Genomic DNA, 5,542 nt, shown 5'->3' with positions numbered 1-5,542 from the left:
CACGCAAAAGAAAATGAAAAACACCAAAATCACAAAACTCATAGAGGTACCTGCACAATTTAACTTACAAAAGTGATAACATTTGCTTTACAAAACTACACTTGGCTTTTTAACGAGTCAAACATTTTAAAATATCCCAAATTTTTCAGTAATTTAGTTAATTCCGCGAGAATTTATATCTCCCCCCACACTTAAGATCATGTAATGTCCTCATTTACATGAAATCAGATAAATAAAGTATAAATTCGAGAGGACAATAGACTGAATGGGAAAAACATAACCGGATGTAGAGCAAAATAATCGCAAAACGGAGTGACAGATGGCACTGCACTGACGGCCATTCCTCGATTGTCATCACATGATGGTACCTGCAATGATTATAAAAGAACAAAAGACAAAAAGACAAAAATATTTTTGGATTTTGTTTTTTTCAACTTTATAGGGTTTTTCAGTTTTAAAACACACACACTATACAAATTTTACATTGTGCAAGTTTATTGATGAGTCTTGCACTAGACTCTATCTCCTTCTCAACTGATGCCCGGATGATACGCAATTCCATCCTTCGACCCACCGGAACCTTTAATCGAATCTCTATACCCAATTGCATTTATTAACCAAACATCTGCCATCTTTGACTCCTTGGTCAACTCCCTAAGCTTTTCCTTTTCCTTTCTAGACATATTTAACACCAATCTGTTCCTAACATGTTCATCTTTCTCAGACATTGAATTCCTAACCCGATTATACAACTTCCTCATTGATTTATCAATAACACTATCCTCGGGCGGGTTATCAACAAACTTTTCCTATACCTTTCCCCCACACTTATTTGGTTTACTTGCTTCAGTTTCAACACTAGTAATTACATTTACAGAATCTACAGGTGTAGGTGGTGGTTTAACATTAAACTTAGTCTGAAAGCTTAAAGTATTACCTCTATCCCTTAAAATCAATTTACAAGTTCTCTAGTCAGTTAATGCACTTGTAGTTGCTAAAAAGGGGCTACCTAAAAAAATTGGTACAACTTTATCTTCAGGCATATCAACAACCACAAAGTCAGCTGGGAACTCTAATTCACCTACCTTAACCACCAAATTTTCAGCAATCCCTATGGGTTTACCAATCGACTGGTTAACCAACCTAACTCCAGTATTAGTCAACTTAAGCTCATTCAAACCCAAACGTGTATAAATAGATAATGGCATAAGATTGTTACTCGCACCTGAATCAGTTAAACACCTAAAAATTTTAGACTCATCAATCCTAAAGGTTACTATGAACAGTCTGGGATCACCTAACTTTGATGGCATATCACTCTTGTTCAAAATAGCAGCACATTCCGCTTCAAGAAACGCGGAGGATGCCTGCTCATGCTCACCCTTCTTTTCCATTAAATCTTTTAAAAATTTTTCATAATTGGGCATACCTGCAAGAACATCAACCAAAGGTACATGCACACAAATATTATCATTAGTATTAATAGACTTACAAACAATGTCCTTTGATTGCTCGGATGGAATATCCTTTGGATATGGAATGGGCGGCTTGTAAGCTTTCAATTTAGGTGAAGGTTTGACCTCTTCTTCCATTTTAATCTCATCAACACTAAACTCAGGAGACTCGGTAGTCTCAACACTCTTTACTTCCGACTCTTGATTACCCGAACTAGAAAAATTACTCGTCATTAAACTCATTAAGTAATTACCATACGCAGGAGTTATATCACTAACTCGGATCCAACCGTCTTCACCATTATGAGTATAAGTCGGAATAACCTCATCGGAATCATAACCCTCATCACCAGAAATAGCATTAGCATGCAAATAGTTAAGAACCTGACGTTCTTTATTCTTCACATCACCTCGGTAGTTATTAGTCAAGATTATTCGGGGTGGCCCATTGACATTTGGATTAGCTTACGTATTCGAAGGGAAAGAACCCGATGGTCTCTCCGTTAGCGATTGAGCTATACGCCCCACATCATGTTCCAAATTCTATATTGAGGCCTGCTGACTTCTCACTTGCTGTTTTGTCGAATCACTATCTTGCCTCATAGCAGAAATACTCTCGACCATCTTTATGATAAAACCCCTTAACAACTCCTCTAATGAAGGCATCTTATCTACATATGACTGATTCTGATTTCGATTAATGAACCCTGGTGGTTTATTCCTTTGATAACCCGAACTACCTCCTTGATATTGATTATTGTATTGATTATCCAAGTAGTTCACCTGCACTTCCATAGTTGTCTGATTACAATCCTTTGTAAGATGTGGTCATTGACATAATTCACAACCAACCTTTATTGCGTGCATGTCTTTAGTCATAGATTCCATCTGTCATTTCATGGTTGCAAGTTGTGCTTTAACCGTTGCGAGTTCATCACTAGTTTCAGTACTAGCGACATGAGATGATCGAGAAACATCCATCTATTGATGCCAATCATAAGAATGCATAGTTGTTTCAGAGATGTTGTAATATGCTTCATCCGGAGTCTTTTTCATCAAAGAACCACCTGCAGAAATGTCAATTTCTTTCCTTGTCAGCACATTAACACCCTTATAGAAAATCTTGACCATATTAAAATTGTTCAACCCGTGTTGAGGACAATTGCGAAGCATTTTACCGAAACGGGTCCAAGCACCATAGAGTGTCTCATTTGACTTCTGAACAAAGTGATTAATGTCACTCTGTAATTTTGCAGCCTTAGAAGTTGGAAAGAAACGCTGAGAAAATCTGTCTTCCATAACCGTCCAACTGTCAATTTCACCCTTGGGCAGTGACTCCAACCAGTCCTTAGCATCATCTTTCAAGAACCAAGGAAAGACCCTCAAATAGATAACAGTATCTGCCACTTGGGCAATTTTAAACAAATTACATATACTTTTGAAGTTTCGAAGATGCTCAAATGCATCCTCTTTCGGTGTACCACTGAACTGGCACTGTTGAGTGATCATATTTATAAGCTGTCCTTTAACCTCAAAATCTTTATCGACTATCGGTTGGGTAATGGCATGTCCATTACTAACCCTTATTGCTTTCATCATCGCTTCCATGGATTGACCATTCGCTGGGTCACCCATGATAAGTTCTTCTTTCTTAATATATTCAAAGTCCGAAATATAAAAAGGTAACTTAGAGAAACCTTCGGCGATTTCCTTTTCTTCTTTAGCTTTGTTGCGTATATGATAGACTCTAGATGATTCCAGAGTTATAAGTACCTAACCTGTGTTCACACCACCACAAAACCAAAGTGTAAAACTGAAAATAAAATTACGAAAAGTAACTATCGTGAAAACAAGTTTCTTCGAAAGGATCGAATAACTAAAATATTTTAAAATCCTAAGACACACCGCTCCCCGGCAGCAGTGCCAAAAATTTGATATGCACAAAGCACACCTAATCTTATTGTAATATGATTACGAATTCGTTCACAGGGAGCAGCGTTTGAGATTTTAAGACTAATAATTTTTCTAAAGATTTATGTTGTAAAATGAGGGTTTGAATAAACTAATAATGCGAAAGTAAATAAAACGAATAACCAGATGGACGAAGCAGTGTTCACTCAGATGATTCACTAATGACGTGGATTATTCTTTCAATTAAAACTGCTTAAATGTTTGATAAGTTATAATTCAATTATTCAAACTTGATTAACTCACATTAATCTCATTAAGCAATTAAATCATATATGATTATACTATTGTGATTCAACCTAGGTTAAACTCACGCAAAACCTTAATTACTACAATCACTTGAAGCAAGTATAGGTGCTGAACTTAGCTTTTCTTGCAATGATTCAAATACTGATTGTGCAGAACTCGACCATTTAAATACCCCTTTCTTCAAACAATCGGTAATTGGAGCAAAAATTCTGGAGAAGTCTTTGATAAATCTTCTATAAAATGAAGCTAAACCATGAAAACTTCTGACTTCAGTGATGGAAGAAGGACTAGGCCATGATCTGATAGCTTCCACTTTAGATGGATCCATTGAAATGCCTTCTTCAGAAACCACATACCCAAGAAAAACTACTTTGCTGACAAAGAAATCACACTTCTCCAGCTTTGCATATAATTGATACTGCCTCAACAGCTCAAATACTTTCCTCAAATGATCCAAGTGTTCTTCTTTAGTTTTTGAGTACACTAGAATGTCATCAAAGTAAACAACCACAAACTGACCAATAAGTGGCCTGAGCACTTCATTCATAAGTCTCATGAATGTGCTGGGTGCATTAGATATTCCAAAAGGCATAACCAACCACTCGAATAACCCACCCTTGATCTTGAAAGCTATCTTCCATTCATTTCCTTCTTTCATTTGAATCTGATGATACCCACTTCTAAGATCAACTTTGGAGAATACACAAGAACCATGCAGCTCATCTAGCATATCATCTAATCTAGGTACAGGATACCTATATTTGATGGTGATGTTGTTAATAGCTCTGCTGTCTACACATATTCTTATAGAACCATCTTTTTTTGGAACCAGCAAAGCTGGTACTAAACAAGGACTCATGCTGGTTCTAACATAACCCTTTGAAACTAGCTCATTAATTTGCTTCTCTAAATCTTTTGCTTCATGAGGAGAACATCGATAAGTTGCTTTGTTAGGAAGAACAGATCCAGGTACAAGATCAATTTTATGTTCAATACCCCTGATTTGTGGTAAACCAGTAGGTAACTCAGTAGGAAACACATCAGCAAATTCGGAGAACAATGGCTTTACCCTAGCTGGTATTTCATCATGCTCGTTCAACTCATCACTTTCAACCATAAGCAATAAATAAGCACCAGTACCACCCTTTAACTCAGTATCAACTTCAGCTTGAGTCATAAACAAAGTTTTATCATTCTTAACAGTAGGGTTAGCTCTAGGTATTTCACTAGGCTTTAAAGAAGTGAGAGTGATCTTCTTTCCATTCGCATACAGCGAGTAAGTATTTTGGTGTCCATTATGATAGACATACTTATCAAATAACCAAGGTCTACCAAGCAGCAAATGACAAGCATCCATAGGAATAACATCACAAGTAATCTCATCTTGATAAACAGTACCAATAGAAAATGGAACATTTACTTAGCGAGTAACCTTTACCTCACTGCCTTGGTTAAGCCATTGAAGTTTGTATGGATGAGGATGCTTCTTTGTAACCAATTCAAGCTTTTATACCATGTGAGCAGATGCTGCGTTTGCACAGCTGCCTCCATCAACAATCAGGCTGCACACTTTGCCCTTGACTGTGCACCTTGAGTGAAAGATGTTTTCACGCTGGCTCTTATCTTCAATAGTCTCAGCTGAGTGCATTACTCTTCGATACACTAAAAACTCTCCAATATCAGCAGAAACAAACTCTTCACTTCAGACTCATCATATGCTGGTTCAGTTTTGAAACCCCCTTCCAAATCTTTAATCTCCTTTAATGTAAGAGCACGCTGGTTAGGACATTGAGCTTGAAAATACCCAAATCCAAGGCACTTGAAGCATTTCCTTCTATCATCTTTAGGACCAGCTACAACCTTCTCTTTGC

This window comes from Rutidosis leptorrhynchoides, chromosome 6, assembly GCF_046630445.1.
Source record: "Rutidosis leptorrhynchoides isolate AG116_Rl617_1_P2 chromosome 6, CSIRO_AGI_Rlap_v1, whole genome shotgun sequence".
NCBI lineage: Eukaryota > Viridiplantae > Streptophyta > Magnoliopsida > Asterales > Asteraceae > Rutidosis > Rutidosis leptorrhynchoides.
The sequence above is the reverse complement of the archived record's forward strand: the minus strand, read 5'-3'. Positions refer to the sequence as shown.